Source organism: Echinops telfairi, unplaced genomic scaffold, assembly GCF_000313985.2.
Source record: "Echinops telfairi isolate 266 unplaced genomic scaffold, ASM31398v2 ScPeMD7_18;HRSCAF=68, whole genome shotgun sequence".
Taxonomy (NCBI): domain Eukaryota; kingdom Metazoa; phylum Chordata; class Mammalia; order Afrosoricida; family Tenrecidae; genus Echinops; species Echinops telfairi.
Genome location: NW_022103915.1, coordinates 39,530,325 through 39,539,643, shown reverse-complemented (window position 1 = coordinate 39,539,643; position 9,319 = coordinate 39,530,325).

Sequence of the window (9,319 nt, the reverse complement as noted above, 5' to 3'; positions counted from 1 at the left end):
AAGTCCAGAGGCATCAAGTGAAAAATGAAATAAATTTAGGGAACATCACAGAACTTTATAATATGTATACCTATAATTTAGAGGTGGAAGCTGGAAGCATGTTATAGCTCTCCTCTAACTGTGGGAGACTGAGGACCTGGGAGGAAGAGTAACTGCCTATCTCTACACTCATGACCACAAGGCTGGGAGAACCAGCACTTGTGCTTAGAGGCACACCTGCACAGATAAGAGATAGAAGCAAATGCATGTACCCTCCAGGACAGTTTCGTCACATCCACCCTCCATCAAAGCTCCTACAGATGCCTGGCTTCGCAAGTGCTCAGTTAAAGGCACCCTACCTCTAAGAATTTCAGATGGCTTTGCCTTTGATTCTTGAAGAATGTTTGACCCCATTTGTTTCTCACTTGTGAGACACTTCCTTTGAAGTGTCCTCCTAGAGGACTCGGGATATGCAAGATTAATACCGCTTCCCATTTCACTGTATGGACTAACCAGAGGCTTGTAAGCCTCATTACTCTAGAATCGTATTGTTGGAGAAACTTGAGGTTGCTCTTTTCCATGTCTTGGAGATCAGTCCCCTGTGTCCTGCTTTCCTGTCTTGTTTTTGTTTGTCTTTTCTATAACTGCACATGTAGCTCCTAAAGACCCATTCAACTGTGGGGCTGGACCCCACATCTAATCAATCATAAGACCCTGTATCAACCTCTCATATTGTCTAAGTTTTAGCTTTACCACCTATGTGTTAGTCCGGGTAGACTAGAGAAACAAATCCATAGAAACTTATATGTATAAGAGAGAGTTTTATATAAAGGGTAATTGTACATTAAGAAAGCATCCCAACCCAGGCCAGTCCAAGCCCCTAAATCCGATATCAGTCCAGATGTCCAATACCTATCTATAAAGCCCTCTTCAGACTCATGAAATACATGCAATGATGCTGAATGCAGGACGATCACAGGCCAGTGGGTAGAAAGTCTTTAGATCCAGTAACAGTGTAAGCATCTCAGCACTGGCAGGGGTCTCCAGGTGACTCCTCCAGTTTCCAGGGCTGCATCAGGGTAGGTCCATGTGGCTTCTTCTCAGGGATGTGTCGCAGGAAGTGAGCTGAGAGTCTCTCCTGCCTCCAAAGAGGAAAAACCAGATTTCCCAGAATTCTCAGGAGAAAGCCGTACCCACACAGAGGCTTCCTTGGCGATGATCTGATTAACAGACTAGACTCCACTCCTTCACTCTTAAACCTCTCAAGTCCCAAATTGACACCAGATTATGTCACTACCCCAACCTATTAAACTGAGAAAATGGCTAACTTCCCCTTGTGAAATTAAAATATTGCTATCTGTGTCGATCAGTGTCTCAGGAAGCAAAGTGAACAGCAGAGCACAGATGGATTCAGAATCCAGATATTTAACAGAGGCTTTTAATCATCACCAGATGTTTTCATGGCGCCTTACCCCCCCACCCCACCCCACACACACACCCTTGTGCCCTGTAAGACGTGTCATCCACAGTTAGCTCAAGAAGATGAGCTCCCGGCTTGGGTGAACCCTACTGGAAACCACAGTGAAGCCTTCGTGCTTGGCCTTATCATTGAGATGAGATGCCCACAGAGAACATGAATGTTCAGAGTGTGTGGCAGTCTAGCCTGCATACCCCAGACTAGACTGAGAAAGAGTCTTTTATGCAGAATTTAGGAACATCCGTTAGAATCGCACCTTCTTAATGAGGAAGTTTTCAGGATCTGTTGTTTGTGTTCATATTTTCTGGTCTCAGAGTACTGGTTCATCAGTCTCAGAGACTCATCAGTCTCAAGTCTCTGAGTCAAAAAGGCCCCAGTGCAGCGAGAAACCAACACTCAGCTTCTGTCATGGCCCTGGGACTGAACAGATGAAGGTCCAACACTCTCACGCAGCTCTTTAGACTGCTCTGTAGCTAGTTCTTTAGTCTATCAAGATTCAAGGACAAGGATTCATTTTAGTTTTATGTAGAAAGTCTCCTAATGTGGCTTGGTCTTCTGAAAACTTACCACATCCCCCAAAGAGGAAAGTAAATTCACTAGGTTAGACCTGCTTCTTGAACAGACTCCCACAGCCCTATAGTATTGGAACACTCACATACATGCCCAAGTGCCCATGTGTACATGCACACACACATACGTGTGCACTTGAAGTGGTACAACCACTGCAGAAATATTCTGTGCCTAGAAGCTCCATGACTATCCGAAGGAGAGACAACACAAGCAAGGGACATGCCCAGTCCTAGGCCCTGCTTGTGACCATAGGATATGAGGATTTTGTCCTGCACTAGTGGGATAATCTCTGAGTCAGGCTTGAAAGTGGCTTCTGAAGCCCGGTAGCCGCCCCCCTCAGCGTCCACTTCCAGTGTTGTGCCCAGACTGCCAACCAAAGGACCAATTAGTGTCAACTGCGATGTCAACACTTGCCTGGTGAGTCCTGAGTGGAACCACATCTTCCTAATGAAGCTCTGGACTATTTAATTAGGAGCTGCTCTGACAATTCTGTCCTTGTCACAGCAGCAGTAGAGTGGAGCACAAGGGAGAATATTTCCCTTGAACCTGTGCCATGGCATTTGCTCTATAAATTGGGATGAATGGAATGTGTTCCTATTGCTAATGCATGCAAATAAGAGGTAATATGGTTTCCCATGTAACAAAGGACTTTTTTCTTCACCATCCAAACAGCTAGTTTGCCCACCATCTCTTCTTTTTGGAGAATATTTGTGTCACAAAGATAGATCTTTACACAGGCAGAGCTGAGTATGAATTCTGGCCCTGGTATTTTTTAACTGACTAACATTGGGCTAGCATCCTGACTTTTCTGGACCACTGTGTTCTTATCTATTAAATGGGGATAATGATGAAATTGTAAGGTTTCCAGAGTGGGTCAGACCTCGGTTCCTGGCTTCACATGATGAAAGAATTCACGCTGAAGCCTGTTTTGTAGTCCCAGTGGGTTTTGATGAAGGACAGAACAAGTTTCAGGTTGTACAGTCTCAAAAGGGTACCCACTATCCCTGGGAAGTGTGCCAAGCCATGCAGAAGCAATGCAGAAATTCACAATTGGGCACGAACAACCAAATAGAAAAGAGCACCTCCAGCCCCACCATGTGTGGAATGGGGGCAAGAGAGTCAGAGGGCCAGAGAGGCAGTGGCACAGAGAGCAGGAGAGGTAAGAGCAAAGGGGTGAGAGAGAGGCTGTGGGCCCCAAGCAGGCCTGGAGCAGGCCGTGAGAAGGCAACCCCAGGCAGGGGCATATTTGAGCCTCCACCCTCTGACCTGCCTCTGTCCAGGAGCTGGGTAGAAGAGAATGACCCTTCCCACAGCTTCTGGCTGGGGAGGCATGGTTGATGGTATTGGTTGACCCCATTGGCTGGGTTAAGCCCACCTGGTGGGGTTATAAGCCACCCAAACTAGGTATACCTCCCACCTGGCTGGGGCTTGAATTTGAGCAGACTCTATTTGGGAGGTCTTCCTAAGTAGGCATCTAATGATTGCCTGAGTTCTTCCCAACCTCCTTTATGGGGGCCTTCGCAGGCATGGGAGGGACAGCCCCCTTGTCCCTGAATCTAACTACCTAACAAAATCATGTTATAATGGTTGTTATAATGATTAAAACAAGCAGAAAACAATCTGTGTAAATCACCAGCATGCGTACCTAACACTTAATAGATTCTTTTTACAACAACTACATTTCTTCACCCTGTGTCCTACAGTGCAGCATGGCTCCCACTCTGCGGTATAAGTACAATGGCTCCCACTCTGCGGTATAAGTACAATAATATGGGTTTCAGCCACTCACCACATCTGTAAATTGCCTCCTCTCTAAATTCCAGTTCCTAGGTAATTTTCAAAGAACAAAGTTCCCAAGTCTGAACAACCATCCCCAGTTGTAACTTCACTACAAGGAAATTTCATTTCTTTTGAACTAGATGACTTTCCCACTAATTCAGTTTTTTGTGTCCGTTAACTTCAGCAGTCATCACACATTCACGGTAAAGAGCCCTTCTAGCCCCAGGGCTGAGGAAGGATGACTGCTGGGAGGAAACCACCTAACTCCGCCCATTGTGTTTTCACGGAATGGGAAGGAGAGAGGCCTAGAGTGGGATCATTCATTTGCCATGATCGCATTCTTTGAAAAGGTTAAGTATAAATATATCACCAAATATAAAGCAGTAATCTGCATCTTCACTGATGAAATTTCAGGAAGTCATTGGATTGGAAGGTAATTGTTACCCTGGAGTCCTGGGGGACAAATAGAATATTGGATGGAGCCCGATACTCTACCAAGGAAAATGGGATAAAGAGCAAAACTGATCCACACTTTAACTGATTTCTCCCTTCCAGTTCAAAAAGAAATAGAAGCCTTTTCAAGGGCTGACATTGCCTTTAAAAGCAAAAGAAAACAAAAACAGGTATGATGGAAGTTTTCTTTCTGAGGACGATCTTCCTAAAGACTGCCTTTTTACCCTATAAACCACCACTCCTCCTCTCTAAAGATGCCCAAACAGGTCAGGTTGCCTATCAGCAGAGAAAGGTTTTAGCAAAGCCTCCCACAATTACCATGTGATCAGAAGAGGAGCATTACTGAGAGCAAAATGCATCTAGGTTTTCTATTCCTCATTCAATTTGCACCACAGGTCAATAAAAAGGTTTTAAATAAAAATCTGGCAGGGACTTTCATGCCCCATGCCATCTGATGCATGGACAGCTTTTTGCATCTGGCACATGTGCAAAAGCCATTACTTCCCCACAGAGCCAAGCAGAGGAATAAGGAGGAAGAGCCGCTTCGCTGGGCTGAGGTTTGGAAGTAGCATGTTGCAAAACAGGCCAGGTTCCAGGTGGTGACAAGGATGGTAAGTTACAATTCGGGTATATAAGCAAGGGAGTGTTTTCACTGTTGCTGGGAGGAAAGTAAGAGCTCCTTAATTCTCCCATCCAGAGGCAGAGCCAAGAGAAAAGGTAAAATTAGCTGTCCCTCAAGCTGAGCAGAGCAGCTGGAAAACAGATGTCCAACTAACCTAAGCCAGGGCTCCCTGTGAGAGATGGAACAGGCAGTCAGAGAATGAATACCTCCGAGACAAACAGCCTCCAGGGAGCCCCGCGAGAGAACTGAGCGAGAAAGGGCTATGACACAGGAGGATGAAGGAAGGGAGGGATGGAGAGGCAGAAACGGAAGAGGTCCCAAGTGAGGGCAGGAGAAAAATGGCACAAAAAAATAAAATTTGAAAAAACAGCAAATCAACAACAGAATGAAAGACAAGAAATAAAAACAAAGAAAGCAAGGGGGGGAAGTAAGGATCGAAATGAAATAGTGTGGCCATGGATCAAAGAATTCAGGGGAGGTTGCAGGGACACAAAGAAGCTGGCGAGGCACCAAGACCTTGTTTTTCATGCCTGTCTTCAGGGAAGATGGCAAAGTCCACGCCCTGTCTAAAGTTACTAATGCTTGCTTTCTAAGGTATAGACTTTGAAGTCGGGTAGATCTAATTCAGACTCCTAGACAAGACACTGAACCTCCCTGAGTGTTAGTTTGCACATCTAACAGATGGAAGTAAAGCAAATTGCTTTAATGGATTGTTATGATGACTAAATATAACAAAGCATATAAGCACTATCACAATACCTGATACATATGGGCACTCAATACATATTGGTTTCTTCCCCTTCTGAAAAATAGGAACTCTACATTGATCCCTTTAATAATTTTCATCATTATAATTGTCTGTAACACCCCTTCCTCTGCTTCTCTGGACCATCTCCGGACCTTCTCTTCTGCTATTTTAAGAATAGACCCTGTGTCTGGCTCACCGAAGAATCCTCAGTGCTGTACATAGTGATGCGCCCAAGTGCAACCCTCGTTAACTAAATGGACAAATAAGTACTTGTTGAATAAATGAGTTCATAAATGAGTGCATGCACCAGTGAATGCATGAACAAATGAATAACTACAACCTTCTCTTCTGGAGCATTTAATCACTATCTCAAACTCATCGTCATCAGATCCATTCTGACTCATATCAACCCTAGAATGTCAAATAGAAATACCTCCATGCACTTCCGAGGCTGCAAATCTTTACAATAGCAGAAAGCCTCATTTCTCTCTGTGGAGAGACTGGTGGGTTCAAACTGCTGGCCTTGTGACTATGAGCCCAAATTTTAGTCCACTATGTCACCAGAGCTCATTTTAGTCACTTCAGTCATGGATAAATGCAGTAGACGGAAACTAATCCAGACATCTCAAGCAGAAAATAACTAAATAGCGGATATGTATTAGGGGCTTACAAAGAAGATAAAGGAGCAGTCATGCCACTATTGATTTCAAGGTCACCCTACCATGACAAGCCACAAGGTCAGGGATTTTCTTCTTCTGCCACTGCCACTACTGCCATTCAAACTCACAAAGCTATGACTCGCCATGGACCCTGGTTCTGCCACCCTAACTTTTTAGCACACATGTCTGAACCCATTTTTGCCAGCAACAACTGCTGTAAGGAAATTAATCTGCCTTCTCTGGTCCAAATATCACCCTGAATATACCCCAATGGAGAGGAAACTACATGTCCTTGAACCTGATACATGTAGCTTTTAACTTTATAATCTATACAACTAAAATGAAGGCAGAATGGAAGCTAAAGGAGAGAGTCCACAGTCCCATTCACAGCGGGGACCCATTCTTTCTAACAAGAGAACAGTTTTCAGACGTGAGAGCAGAGGAAGCAAGATAAGAGCGAGAACTGACTGACAGGTAAACATGGATCTTTATGGCCCGAGTTTCCAAGCCTGTTCCAACTTCAAATGTTCTGATTCCTCATCTGCCCTCATGAACTTTATGGGGTTAAAATAGATGCTCACATATGATTTAGAAGAACAAAATTCACCTGGTTCCTGAAATTATTATTTCTTTATCACTTCATCTTCATCTATATGGTATATAGTCAGCAGTCTGAAAAAATATTATAGTAATTGAGACTGGGGATGTCTACCAATGTTCCCTCAGAATCTTGAAAGCATTCCCCTCTGCTACATAGAGGAGATATGGTTTCCAGACCAACTTCTGAGTGAATCCTGAGTTGCAAGAGCCATGAAAATCTACCTCATAAACCACCACCTGTAGGGTGCTTATTTGGCCAGCAGCCTCAACAGCTGTCACCCTCTGAAATCCTTGGGGAATCCCTCACGATGATTGCACCAAGGTTAAGCACAGCAAGAAAACAAAGGCAAGTCTTTTCCTGGAGACTCTTTGATAGGAGACTTTGGGCAGGATGGTTCCCAAGAGCCTTGCCCAACTTTTCTCAGACAGCTCAACAGTCCAAGATGTTTCCAACAACCTTACCTTCCTTTCTTCTTTGTTTGGACTAACACACTGTAACATGATAGTTTTCTCAGCTCCTCTCGCATTGTCACTTCAGGTTTCCCCTAATAAAATCCATCTATGCAACAACAGACCTAAACATAGCAATAATTGTGAGAATGCACAGGACTGGTCAGGGTTTCATTCTGTTGTACATAAAGTTGTTTGGACTTGAAACTAGTTCAATGACACCCAGAGACCCATCCTCCAGCACCATTTCCAACAATGTTTTGCTTCCGTTCATTAGACCATCAGCAATTGACAATATTTTGAACCTATGCATACGGTTTTCAGTGACTACTTCCTGTGAAGTGGGCAGTAGAGTCCTTCTTTATTGTCTGTTCTTAGTCTGGAAGCTCTGCTGAAACCTGTTCACTTTGGAGGACTGTCCTCATATTTTAAATATCAGGGACATAGCTTCACATAGCAACACACAAGGCACAAGCATATGACAAACTGACAGACAAGGTATAACTTTGCCTGCAGAAGTGAGGAGGATGTGAAGCACTTGCTAATTAAGAAAGAGGATTGCAGTCTTCAATAGGGATTAAAACTCAATGTAAAGAAGACGAAAATCCTCATAATTAGACCAATAGATAACATCATGATACACAGAGAAAAGGTTGAAATTGTCACGAATTTTGTTTTCCTAGGATCCACAATCAATGCTAATGGAAACACAGTCAAGAGATCAAAAGACATGTTGCATTAGGTAAATCGGCTGCACAAAACCTCTTTAGAGTATTGAAGAGCAAGGATGTTACTTTGAGGACTAAGGTGCGCCTGCAATGGGCTCAAGCACAGGAACAATTGTGAGGCTGGCGCAGGACCAGGCCGTGTTTCCTTCTGTTGTGCATAGGGTTGCTAAGGGACAGAACCCACTTGATGGGTCCTAATAACAACAACAATGTGAAGATACAGTTTCAATCCTATGACAGGAAGACAAAAGAGAAGAGCCAGGAAGGGTTAAGAGATAAACATAACTATGCTATGGTCTTGATTTTGTAAACTGCTAAAATCTCAAATATTCTGGTCCATCACCAGTCCTCATATATTTTGGGGGTTTGCCAACATGCTCACATCAAATACTGCAGAACAAAATTTACCTTAGTCATGAAGTGACATGTAAATATATAAGGGGGCTTCAAACCAGTTTCTTTTTTAAAAAATTAATGGAGATTAATGACAGTGACTAATCTCCAATTAGATTTAATTCCACTGATAGTTAATGGACTAAATGCACCCATAAAAAGACAAAGAGTAGCCCCCATACCAGCTACATGGACAACTGGCCCTCCCCACAGAAGAATTTACTTTAGAGGATGACACTGAAGCTGCGGCTAGGGGAGAAGGGCATGTCTGATCAGAGCACATGGGAGCAAATGAAGAGGGAGGAAGAGAGAGTGGAGCACATCCTGGCCCACCAGGCCTGGAGGATGATATCCCCGCTCTGGACAGCCAGTGCACAGAGTGGACCATTTAGCTAATCCCACTATAAGACACGCCATCATTTGCTGGCCCAGGGCCCTAAGGGGAACAACACTGGAGATTCAATGTTAGGACTTGCCCAGACTGACCCTGTGACACCAAGGCAAACCACTAAAGGTGTGCAACAGAGCAACCGTGGGAGCAGAGCAGGGAGCCCCTGAGGGAGTACAAGGGACAGACTCTGGGGCCAGAGCATGGTACCCCATCAGACCTGACTGAGGGACAGGCCTAGAAATAAAAAATCAGACCTTGATCTATTTACAGGTTTTTCTTTCTTTAAAAATTTTTTTCTAAAAAAAAATTTTTTTTTCTTTTAATTAATTTATTCTTCTATGGGTAATTGGTTTTCTTTTGGGTTGTCATCACTGTGTTCTCATTCATCGCCTATCTTGCTATGGCTTGATTTGTGGTGCATATTATTATCTCTACAGATCTATCTAGATAAGATAGACTGGATGAATAGT